The sequence below is a fragment of the Symphalangus syndactylus genome, chromosome 1, assembly GCF_028878055.3.
Source record: "Symphalangus syndactylus isolate Jambi chromosome 1, NHGRI_mSymSyn1-v2.1_pri, whole genome shotgun sequence".
NCBI lineage: Eukaryota > Metazoa > Chordata > Mammalia > Primates > Hylobatidae > Symphalangus > Symphalangus syndactylus.
The window spans coordinates 78,316,925-78,330,263 of record NC_072423.2 but is presented as its reverse complement, the minus strand read 5'-3'; the positions used below and the strand labels follow the sequence as shown (position 1 = coordinate 78,330,263).

At 42.5% G+C, this 13,339-nt stretch overlaps 1 protein-coding gene and 1 pseudogene across 1 annotated transcript in view; one reads left to right on the top strand and one right to left on the bottom strand.

Moving 5' to 3' along the window:
- The first annotated feature begins 5,058 nt into the window (after positions 1–5,058).
- LOC129488344 (phosphomannomutase 2-like) lies at positions 5,059–5,800 on the top strand (annotated as a pseudogene).
- The window catches only part of LOC129460667 (ankyrin repeat domain-containing protein 62), a 94,543-nt gene continuing 86,974 nt past the window's right edge, over positions 5,771–13,339 (bottom strand). The window contains exons 19-20 of the transcript XR_010121349.1: positions 7,644–7,706; positions 5,771–7,358 (exon numbers count right to left, since the gene is read on the bottom strand). The gene's annotated coding sequence lies outside the window, so the exon portion shown is untranslated. The remainder of the gene's footprint in view (positions 7,359–7,643; positions 7,707–13,339) is intronic.

Below are 13,339 nucleotides of genomic sequence, written 5' to 3'. Positions count from 1 at the left end.
AAAATCCTGAGAGGCTAGAAGGACAGAGAGCAACTGTCGGTCATAGATGCTTCTGTTCATGATTTATTCAGGGAGCTCCGCTGAATGTAGACAATAGGACTGTGTGTGTGGATGTGTTTGGTTAAAAGCACAGCTTGGACTGTGCTAGAAAATTTTTCCTCATGAAAAGACAGGCAAGAAAGAGGAGCATGAAAGGAGTGAGAAACTGAGTCCCTGGCATTTTGCTAATGGCAACTTAAGGCAACAAGAATAAGTCAGTCTACAAACAGTACTGAAGTACACGCTGTAATTTGATGAGAATCCCATTACTCACACTGCTGGTTTTGAAACCCAGCTAAATGGTTTTCTAAACCCGGTAAAACAATATTAGCTTGTAAGATTTATGTCCCAAGACCACTTTTATGTCTATGGATCCACATTGGCTGTCACTGCAGTTATTATGTGTTATAGGATTTTGCACTTGAATAAAAGCAAAGTTTAATAGACAGATTGGATTAAATTCCAGGCAAAACAGTCTATTGTATTTATTCACTAATCCTTTGTTATAACCAATGACAGAATTAGAAACACTGAAATTATATCCTTTAAAATAACCATTATTAATAACACACTATTTTTTCATCCAGACCTCCTTTTCTTTGTCATGTATGCATATTAATTGAGCATGAAGAACATCTGTGCTTGTTCTGGCCAGCTAATGTTGGACAGTTTATTTCAGGAGAGATGTGGGTTGAATACTGGTATGTTTTAACTCTGCAGTACAAACAGTTGCAACAAGTTTGGTGAACTAATCACCAAATGGCCCTTTGCTGCCTTATTTGTCATTGTGCCTTATGTGTAGCTTGCAGGATTTGATCACTCCTAGGTCTTTTGGTGATAATACACTCTACTGTTTCAAAAATATTTCTTCAATCTTACCTGTTTGGGGCCAATTGCTGAGGAGTGTCCTCAGCACTGAAAGAAGTTCATGAAAGTCTCTCAGTGCTGCTTCCCAGTGGCCAGAACTTGTGACCTGGCCATGGCATGAGGATTATCTGGGCCCTGTCTGTACTGCCCACACCAATGGCTATGCCCAGTGATACAGTTACATTCACTGATGTCTGCCCTAAGCTATGTGATTACTGCGGCCACCCTGTAATCACAGCCAGTGCTTGGGATGTCTGCAGACTCACAGAAATCTAGGACACATGAGTGAGGGAGCCATCTATGGTTGTAATTCATGGCAGGGTTGAGAGCCACCCTTCTCAGTGTGATAACTGCAGTTCAGCGACTCACTGCATCAGCCTTGGGGCCACATGTCTAGGTTCACATCTTGTCTCCTTCACTTAGGAGCCTGCAAGTTTGGGCACATTCATTTAGCACCTCAGTTTCTCCATCTAAGGAGTCTGGACAGGAAACTACCACAACTTAGGTGAGGTTTGTAGTGAGGATTGAATGGGATACTAAAAGTAAAGTGTGTGTTGTGTATGGTCAGCAAGGTCAATTAGAGGTGAACTGACTTGCCTGAGGTCTCAGGTCTTATAATTTAGCAAGATTCAGAGCTGCTTTCAAACCCAGGAGATAAGCTTCCAGGTCAGGGCTGATTCCATAACACAGACCTGTTTTGTCCAAAAATAACCACTTCAGCTTAGCCTAAACTTGGTTTTGAAGGAATCAAATAGCTCTAGGTGTCAAAAATGCTTTTGGTGACATCCTGATTCCATGCAGTGGCTACTTCCAAAAAAAATTTTTTTAAAGTGCATGCTGTCTACGAAATGAACCACTAACCTGACAAAAAATCCACAGATACCTGGTCCAATGGGATGAACACCAGTTTACCTGGAAAGGAGAATGACCTGCTATATTATCTTGGTGTTCTAAACTCATGATTCACTATTATCTCATATGACTTATTCCTCCCAAATGTAAGTGGCTCTGCCTGAGCCCATTGCCCAGCTACGGAGATGAGCACAGCCCAGCCCTGGAGCAGTGCTCAGAATGAAGCAACAGGAGAACCATTTTGGGCATCTCTTACCTCTGAGGAGGGCAATGGGTTGGGTGAAAGTATATTATTGATATGTCTGTAAGTAGAGAATTCTGGGTAATACACAAAAATATGTTTAGGAATCATGTTTTGGTAGATAAATGGACCTAGACACAGACATTGTCATTAGATATTTGGGAAAACTCATGATATGAGGAGAAGTAAAAGCAACAGGCTCTCACATGACATGAGCTCATGAGTACACATTTCCATCTCAGGAAAAGAAGGAAGCCATGTTAAAAGGAAGGTCAGGCTTCCTTCATTTGTGAAATGCTTCCCTGCACATTTCCTCCACTCCAGATGCACTGCGAATTTCTGATATTAGTAATTAAAAAGGTCATTAATGATGTTAAAGCAGAAACAAAATAGACATTGCCATATTCTTCCAGTTACTAACTAACAGGGAGCCTTGGTGTGCAGAACAGAATGAGAAATACTACATATTACTAAAAGGAAAAAAACAAAGACATCATCATGAAGAAAGAACTAAAACTATAAATTGTGGAATAAGAAGACAAATTATTTTTTGAACAATCTAGGCCATTTGGAAGACATCATTCAGTAGGGAGTATGAATTTAACTGTAGAGTAGCAATATACATTTCATATCTTGAGAAAATAGATAAGAAGCCAATAACTTCTCTACCTTCTTATATATAGAAAATATGAAATAACCTATAAAAATGCTATTAGTGTTAACAAGTTCAAAGTTGCAGAGTATAAGGTTGACACTCAAATGGCAGCTGTGTTAATATACACCAACAATGAACAGTCCAGTAAGAAAACTGCATATGTAATTCCATTTACAGTAACATGTAAAATGATTACATACTTAGTAAGATAGCTAACCAAGGAAGCAAAATACTTATACCTCAATAAGAACAAAACATTGCTGAAAGAAAAGAGGATATAAATAAGTAGAAAGGCATCCTGTATTCATGGACAGGAAAACTAAACATCATTCAAGTGCAATACTATACAAAGTGATGTACAGATGCATCACAACCCCTGTCAAACTGCTGACAACCCTGTTTGCAAAAATGGATAAGAAAACCCTCAATTTTGAATGAATTTTCCAGGGGTCTCAAATATTCAATAATAACATTGTAAAAGAATAGTGTTGGAGGACACACATTTATGAGATTGAAATGTACAATACAGTTACATATACTCAAAAAGTATGGTCCTAGAATTAGGGCACCCATGAGGACCACTGGGATTGATAGAGGGCCCAGAATTAAATGCATACATATACAGCCAAGTGATCTTCAACAAAGTGCCATAAATATACAACGGAAAATGGAAAGCCTCTTCAGCAAATGATGTTGGTAAAACTGCACATTCTCATTCAGATAAAGAAACTGAATGCTTACTTTACACCACATAAAAATTAACTCAAAATGTGTCAGAGACCTAAATATAAGAGCTAAAATTATAAAACTCTCAGAAGAAAATATTGGGATATGATTTCATAGCAGTGAATTTAGCAACCTTCTAATGAATATGACACTAAAAATAAGGCAATGGTTAAAAAATCAATTTTTATCCCAGAACTTAAAATATAGTAAATAAATAGAAAAAATCAATTTTATACAAATTAAGGAAGTTTGTACATCTAAAGTTCTAAATAAAGAGAGAAATATTTGCAAATTATACATCTTGTAAGAGATTAAAAATTAGACTATATTCTGAAACTCCTAAAAATCTACAACAACAAACAAAAGACAAAAGACAACTCTAAAAATGGGCAAAGTACCTGAATATATAAGTCTCTAAAGGAGGTATACCCAGCAGAGGAAAAGCTGCTTGGCATCATTAGTCATTAGGGAAATGCAAGTGAAAAGCACAAATAGGTACCAATATACACCTACTAGGATAATTTTCTTTTTTTTTTAGACGAAGTCTTGCTCTATTGCCCAGGCTGGAGTGCAGTGGCTTGATCTTGGCTCACTGCAACTTCTGGCACCCAGGTTTAAGCGATTCTCCTGCCTCAGCCTCCGAAGTAGCTGAGATTACAGGCACGTGCCACCACGCCCAGCCAATTTTTGTACATTTAGAAGAGACATGGTTTCAGCATCTTGGCCAGGCTGGTCTTGAACCCCTGACCTCGTGATCCACCCGCCTCAGCCTCCCAAAGTGTTGGGATTACAGGTGTGAGCCACTGTGCCTGGCCTTAGGATAATTATGTTTTGTTTTGTTTTGAGACAGAGTCTTGCTCTATCCCCTGGGCTGGAGTGCACTGGCACGATCTTGGCTTACTGCAAGCTCCGCCTCCTGGGTTCACGCCATTCTACTGCCTCAGCCTCCCAAGTAGCTGGGACTACAGGTGCCCGCCACCAGGCCTGGCTAATTTTTTTTTCTATTTTTTAGTAGAGATGGGGTTTCACTGCGTTAGCCAGGATGGTCTCGATCTCCTGACCTTGTGATCCACCCACCTTGGCCTCCCAAAGTGCTGGGATTACAGGCGTGAGCCACTGCGCTTGGCCGGATAATTTTTTTTAAAGGAAAATAAGTTTAAAATAAGTGTTTAAAGGAAAACAAGAAATTGTAACTGTGATACATTGCTGGTAGAAATGTATACAGTTGCAATCACTGTGAAAAACAGTTTGCAGTTGCTCCAAAAGTTAAACATAGAACTACCATTGGACCCAGGAATTCTACTAGTAGGTATATACCAAAAAGAATGGCAAACAGAACTCAGACAGATATTTGTATACGAATGTTGATAGCATCACTATTCACAAGGGCCAAAAGATGGAAATAATCCAACTATCAATGAACAAATGAATGTATAAAAACAAAGTGGTATATACATGCAATGGTACATCATCCATCTGTAAAACACAATTTTGGTATATGATACAATGTGGATGGATACTGAAAACATTGTGCCTAATGAAATAAGCCAGACACAAAAGGAATATTGTAGGATTCTACTAAAATCAAGTGCCTAGAATAATCAAATGCAGAGAAGATGGGATAGAAATTACCATGGGCTAGTGCCAACCAGTCTTGTAAGGTGCAGTTGGAAACTGGGGACATGGCAGCACCCGGCCCAGTGCTCTGCCTTTTGGACGTTGATGGGACCCTGACCACCCCGCAGCAGAAAATTACCAAAGAAATGGATGACTTCCTACAAAAATTGAGGCAGAATATCAAAATCGGAGTGGTAGGCAGGTTAGACTTTGAGGAAGTGCAGGAGCAACTGGGAAGTGATGTGGTTGAAAAATATGATTACGCGTTTCCAGAAAATGGCTTGGTAGCATACAAAGATGGGAAATGCTCATGTAAATGGAATATTCAAAGTCACCTGGGTGAGGTCCTAATCCAAGATTTCATCAACTACTGCCTGAGCTACAATGCAAAAATTAAACTCCTGAAGGAGAGGGGTACTTTCATTGAATTCTGAAATGGGATATTAAACATGTCCCCTATTTGGAAGAAGCTGCAGCCAAGAAGAATGCATTGAGTTCTACGAATTCAATAACAAAGAAAATGTAGGAGAAAAACTTGTAGCAGATCAAGGAAAGAGTTTGCAGGAGAAGGCCTCATGTTTTTCATGGGAAGCCAGGTCAGCTTTGATGTCTTTCCTGATGGATGGGGCAAGAGGTATTGCCTGTGACATGTGAAAAACGACGGTTATAAGGCCATTTGTTTCTATGGAGACAAAATCATACCAGGTGGCAACGACCATGAGACCTTCACAGACTCCAGGACCGTGGGCTACTCCATGACGGTGCCTGAGGACACACGCAGGATCTGTGAAGAGCTTGCCTAACGTGTGAGTGGGAGGGGCAGGGGTCCTGGCTGACTAGCCAACAAGGGGCATTCGGTGGCCAAAGCCAAGGGCCCTCCCGCATATGCTCACTCACCCACAGCCCAGCCAAGTTCTGTGCACTGTGCCAAGCACGTGTGGTCTTGACCTGCACCCCTGATATGCCATGTCTCCACATCCAGTGCCAGAAGCTTCCAGAAGGGAGGAGAAGAGTTGTCAAGAATTGCTTAGAGGAATACCTCACATAAAAGATTTTCCCCGCCCATCTGCGGCCCCCTAGTCTAATATATCCACCCCAGTACGTACAATCACAGTACACATGGTTTTTGGGGAAATTTGCCCATAATTCCAGGGTGATACAGAAAGAAAAAATGTGCCTGGACCCTCCCTCTTTGTGGGTCTTGTGAAAACATCAGCGATTTTAACGTCTGGACATCTGCGTCAGCACCAAAAATGGGGATTTGGTGATGAAAAGGCAAGGACAGGCCATCTGCAGTGGCCCACCCCAGGACATAAGTTTACAGACACCTCCTGGGACCAAGCTCCCGCCTGCATGTTGCCTCGATGCAGGCGGTGGCTGTGAGCGGGAGCAGTGTGACGCCCAGTGAGTAGATGCATTCCTTCTGTTTCCCTGTGTGTGAAGCTGAGGCCTGCTGGACAGATGACTGGCGGAGTGACAGTAAACCCCATGGAGTTTGCACCTCAGCTGGCCCTGCCTCAGCCAGCTCTGTATTTACTCCACTTGGAATAGCCTGGCTGCTTTTCTGTATCCATGACGGGAGGCAATGGGAACCAACAGCCCAGCTGGAGAGTTGGTGCTGGCAAAACAGTCCTTCCCCTGGGGGCTGGTTCTCACCAGGTCCAGAGAAACTAATGTAGGATGTCAGACTTCACCCAAAGGCCCTTCCGGTTGGCCCTGGCTGGGCTTCCCAGAGGCGTTCCTCTCTAGTTCCTCAGGGACATGTGAGAACCTGGCTAGGGAAGAGGAACAGGGGCTGCTTTCCTGTCAGCGCCTATCCAGCCCCTCACCCGGACTTTATGACTGAGGGGCCTGAGTGCAGCTGCAGCTGGGCCTGCGTCCCTCACTCTTTCCACCTTCTGCACATTCTTTGTGAAACTGGAAGGAGCTCACGGACCTCATCCAGAACATGGTGGAAGAGAACTTGCCTAGGAAACAGTTCACGTGTCACTTTTCAGGATGTGGAAATGCTGGGACCCACAGACCCTACACTGGTTGATGCTGGGGCCATGTGGCCTCCGCTGGGCACTTGCTGATCTGAGTATGGGGCCAGGGGAGCCCAGGCTGCCCTGCACTCCCACCTCCCAGCCCACAGCAAGGTGCTCTCATCACAGCTAAACCTGGTTCCCTCCAAACCTCCCAGCCACTCGGGCCTGTAGCTGTCTGAGCCCCAGATCAGGTTGGGTGAAAGCAGGCAGCACCTCATCTCAGTGACTCCAAGAACACGGCCATCCACAGGCATCTTTCCTTGTTGAGTTTTGCAAATGATACTGTAATGACTTCAAAATGAAAAGTAGCATATTAAAGTGATTTTATTGTTTCCTAAAAAAAAAAGAAAGAAAGAAAAGAAAAAGAAATTACCATGGGCTGGAAATAGGGGGAAAGGAAGTATATTGCTTACTGTCTTCAAGGTTTTGTTAGCAATAATCAAATTTTCAGAGGTAGATAGTAGTGTTGGTTATGCAACACTGTGAATATATTGAACGCCACTGAGTGCACACATTGGTTAAAAGGTTAAAATAAATATTGTGTTATGTATATTTTCCCAGAATAGAAAACATGCACAGCCAAGCCCAGATGCCAATCTTGCTAGGTGCTTTCCTTTACCTTCAAGAGTTGGCCAAGGCTCATCCAATCCCTCAAGGCAGCTGAGAAGTCTATGACTGAAGTCTGCATTGGAAGAGAAATTAATGGAGGCAGGAGAAAACTTAAGGGTCCATACTACTCGCTCCCCAGGGCCAACAACTCTCTCTCCTGCACTTTATTGATCCAGCTCAGTATCTCCTGTGACCACCTCCTTTTTTCAACTGAAGACTTTGCACCTGAAGAGACTCCCAGGTCTTTCGCCTTGGCCCTTGTCAGGGCTGATCCTCTCAGCTACTGTCCATTTAACCTCCATTCATGTCCATGCCACATCAGGCTGTGTTGTCTAGGTGGAATGAATCCACGGTGAGACAGGAGCCATTGGTGCTACCCCAAATGTCCCTTTCTGGAGGAAGCCACCATTATGCTGTACCTCCAACCTGTCCACACACACCGAGGCATCTCATTCACGCAACGTGTGTGTCCTCCGACGAAGTTTCACACTCTAAACCCAGATAACTTTTGAAACCCGTTTTGTTGATTCCCCTTACTTAAGTTGTTCATTTGTCTACAAAACACTGCCCCAATTAAACTGCCAAAAATGTCTTGCAGAATTTGTATGTTAATTCTGACACTGTTATTACAAGTGTTTTTCTCCCTGAAAATTTATGTCTTTGTTACTGATAAAAGTATATAACTACTAATGCTGTTTTCAGCTATGTTGCCAAGCAATTTATATAAAAATATATTCTTGGGGTGGAGCCAAGATGGCTGAATAGGAACAGCTCCGGTCTACAGCTCCCAGGTGAGTGACACAGAAGACAGGTGATTTCTGCATTTCCATCTGAGGTACCGGGTTCATCTCACTAGGGAGTGCCAGACAGTGGGTGCAGAACAGTGGGTGCAGCACACCGAGTGCGAGCTGAAGCAGGGCGAGGCATTGTCTCACTCAGGAAGGGCAAGGGGTCAGGGAGTTCCCTTTCCTAGTCAAAGAAAGGGGTGACAGACAGCACCTGGAAAATCAGGTCACTTCCACTCTAATACTGTGCTTTTCCAATGGGCTTAAAAAACGGCACACCAGGAGATTATAACCCGAACCTGGCTCTGAGGGTCCTACGCCCACGGAGTCTTGATGATTGCTAGCAGAGCAGTCTGAGATCAAACTGCAAGGCAGCAGTGAGGCTGGGGGAGGGGCGCCCTGCCATTGCCCAGGCTTGATTAGGTAAACAAAGCATCCGGGAAGCTCAAACTGGGTGGAGCCCACCACAGCTCAAGGAGGCCTGCCTGCCTCTATAGGCTCCACCTCTGGGGGCAGCACACAGACAAACGAAAAGACAGCAGTAACCTCTGCAGACTTAAATGTCCCTGTCTGACAGCTTTGAAGAGAGTAGTGGTTCTCCCAGACTGCAGCTGGAGATCTGAGAATGGGCAGACTGCCTCCTCAAGTGGGTCCCTGACCCCCGAGCAGCCTAACTGGGAGGCACCCCCCAGTAGGGGCAGACTGACACCTCACATGGCCGGGTACACCTCTGAGACAAAACTTCCAGAGGAACGATCAGGCAGCAGCATTTGCGGTGCACCAAGATCCGCTGTTCTACAGCCACCGCTGTTCTGCAGCCACCCGCTGCTGATACGCAGGCAAACAGGGTCTGGAGTGGATCTCTAGCAAACTCCAACAGACCTGCAGCTGAGGGTCCTGTCTGTTAGAAGGAAAACTAACAAACAGCAAGGACATCCACACCAAAAACCCATCTGTACGTCACCATCATCAAAGACCAAAAGTAGATAAAACCACAAAGATGGGGAAAAAGCAGAGCAGAAAACCTGCAAACTCTGAAAAGCAGAGCGCCTCTCCTCCTCGAAAGGAATGCAGCTCCTCACCAGCAATGGAACAAAGCTGGATGGAGAATGACTTTGACGAGTTGAGAGAAGAGGGCTCCAGACGATCAAACTACTCCGAGCTACAGGAGGAAATTCAAACCAATGGCAAAGAAGTTAAAAACTGTGAAAAAAAATTAGATGAATGGATAACTAGAATAACCAATGCAGAGAAGTGCTTAAAGGAGCTGATGGAGCTGAAAGCCAAGTTTCGAGAACTACGTGAAGAATGCAGAAGCCTCAGGAGCTGATGCGATCAACTGGAAGAAAGGGTATCAGTGATGGAAGACGAAGTGAATGAAATGAAGTGAGAAGGGAAGTTTAGAGAAAAAAGAATAAAAAGAAATGAACAAAGCCTCCAAGAAATATGGGACTATGTGAAAAGACCAAATCTACGTCTGATTGGTGTACCTGAAAGTGACGGGGAGAATGGAAGCAAGTTGGAAAACACTCTAAAGGATATTATCCAGGAGAACTTCCCCAATCTAACAAGGCAGGCCAACATACACATTCAGGAAATACAGAGAATGCCACAAAGATACTCCTTGAGAAGAGCAACTCCAAGACACATAATTGTCAGATTCACCAAAGTTGAAATGAAGAAAAAATGTTAAGGGCAGCCAGAGAGAAAGGTCGGTTACCCACAAAGGGAAGCCCATCAGACTAACAGCTGATCTCTCGGCAGAAACTCTACAAGTCAGAAGACAGTGGGGGCCAATATTCAACATTCTTAAAGAAAAGAATTTTCAACCCAGAATTTCATATCCAGCCAAACTAAGCTTCATAAGTGAAGGAGAAATAAAATACTTTACAGACAAGCAAATGCTGAGAGATTTTGTCACCACCAGGCCTGCCCTAAAAGAGCTCCTGAAGGAAGCAATAAACATGGAAAGGAACAACCAGTACCAGCCACTGCAAAAACATGCCAAAATGTAAAGACCATCAAGGCTAGGAAAAAACTGCATCAACTAACGAGCAAAATAACCAGCTAACATCATAATGACAGGACCAAATTCACACATAACAATATTAACTTTAAATGTAAATGGGCTAAATGCTCCAATTAAAAGACACAGACTGGCAAATTGGATAGAGTCAAGACCCATCAGTGTGCTATATTCAGGAAACTCATCTCATGTGCAGAGACACACATAGGCTCAAAATAAAGGGATGGAGGAAGATCTGCAAAGCAAATGGAAAACAAAAAAAGGCAGGGGTTGCAATCCTAGTCTCTGATAAAACAGACTTTAAACCAACAAAGATCAAAAGAGACAAAGAAGGCCATTACATAATGGTAAAGGGATCAATTCAACAAGAAGAGCTAACTATCCTAAATATATATGCACCCTATACAGGAGCACCCAGATTCATAAAGCAAGTCCTTAGAGACCTACAAAGAGACTTAGACTCCCAAACAATAATAATGGGAGACTTTAACAACCCACTGTCAACTTCACACAGATCAACGAAACAGAAAGTTAACAAGGATATCCAGGACTTGAACTCAGCTGTGCACCAAGCAGACCTAATAGACATCTACAGAACTCTCCACCCCAAATCAACAGAATATACATTTTTTTCAGCACCACACCACACCTATTCCAAAATTGACCCCATGGTTGGAAGTAAAGCACTCCTCAGCAAATGTAAAAGAACAGAAATTATAACAAACTGTCTCTCAGACCACAGTGCAATCAAACTAGAGCTCAGGATTAAGAACCTCACTCAAAACTGCTCAACTACATGGAAACTGAACAACCTGCTCCTGAATGACTACTGGGTACATAACGAAATGAAGGCAGAAATAAAGATGTTCTTTGAAACCAATGAGAACAAAGACACAACATACCAGAATCTCTGGGACACATTCAAAGCAGTGTGTAGAGGGAAATTTATAGCACTAAATGCCCACAAGAGAAAGCAGGAAAGATCCAAAATTGACACCCTAACATCACAATTAAAAGAACTAGAAAAGCAAGAGCAAACACATTCAAAAGCTAGCAGAAACTAAGAACTAAAATCAGAGCAGAACTGAAGGAAATAGAGACACAAAAAACCCTTCAAAAAATTAACGAATCCGGGAGCTTGTGTTTTGAAAAGATCAACAAAATCGATAGACCACTAGCAAGACTAATAAAGAAGAAAAGAGAGAAGAATCAAATAGACGCAATAAAAAATATGATAAAGGGGATATCACCACCGATCCCACAGAAATACAAAATACCATCAGAGAATACTACAAACACCTCTACGCAAATAAACTAGGAAATCTAGAAGAAATGGATAAATTCCTCGACACATACACTCTCCCAAGATTAAACCAGGAAAAAGTTGAATCTCTGAATAGACCAATAACAGGCCCTGAAATTGTGGCAATAATCAATAGCTTACCAACCAAAAAAGTCCAGGACCAGATGGATTCACAGCCGAATTCTACCAGAGGTATGAGGAGGAGCTGGTACCATTCCTTCTGAAACTATTCCAATCAATAGAAAAAGAGGAAATCCTCACTAACTCATTTTATGAGGCCAGCATCATCCTGATACCAAAGCCTGGCAGAGACACAACAAAAAAAGAGAATTTTAGAACAATATCCTTGATGAACACTGATGCAAAAATCCTCAGTAAAATACTGGCAAACCGAATCCAGCAGCACATCAAAAAGCTTATCCACCATGATCAAGTGGGCTTCATCCCTGGGTTGCAAGGCTAGTTCAACATACGCAAATCAATAAACGTAATCCAGCATATAAACAGAACCAAAGACAAAAACCACATGATTATCTCAATAGATGCAGAAACGGCCTTTGACAAAATTCAACAACGCTTTATGCTAAAAACTCTCAACAAATTAGGTATTGATGGGACATATCTCAAAATAATAAGAGCTATCTATTGACAAACCCACAGCCAATATCATACTGAATGGGCAAAAACTGGAAGCATTCCCTTTGAAAACTGGCACAAGACAGGGATGTCCTCTCTCACCACTCCTATTCAACATAGTGTTGGAAGTTCTGGCCAGGGTAATTAGGCAGGAGAAGGAAATAAAGGGTATTCGATTAGGAAAAGAGGAAGTCAAATTGTCCCTGTTTTCAGATGACATGATTGTATATCTAGAAAACCCCATTGTCTCAGCCCAAAATCTCCTTAAGCTGATAAGCAACTTCAGCAAAGACTCAGAATACAAAATCAATGTACAAAAATCACAAGCATTCTTATACACCAATAACAGGCAAACAGAGAGCCAAATCATGAGTGAACTCCCATTCACAATTGCTTCAAAGAGAATAAAATACCTAGGAATCCAACTTACAAGGGATGTGAAGGACCTCTTCAAGGAGAACTACAAACAACTGCTCAATGAAATAAAAGAGGATAAAAACAAATGGAAGAACATTCCATGCTCATGGGTAGGAAGAATCAATATCATGAAAACTGCCATACTGCCCAAGGTAATTTATAGATTCAATGCCATCCCCATCCAGCTACCAATGACTTTCTTCACAGAATTGCAAAAAACTACTTTAAAGTTCATATGGAACCAAAAAAGACCCCACATCGCCAAGTCAATCCTAAGCCAAAAGAACAAAGCCGGAGGCATCACGCTACCTGACTTCAAACTATACTACAAGGCTACAGTAACCAAAACAGCATGGTACTGGTACCAAAACAGAGATATAGAGATCAATGGAACAGAACAGAGCCCTCACAAATAATGCCACATATCTACAACCATCTGATCTTTGACAAACCTGACAAACACAAGCAATGGGGAAAGGATTCCCTATTTAATAAATGGTGCTGGGGAAACTGGCTAGCCATATGTAGAAAGCTGAAAC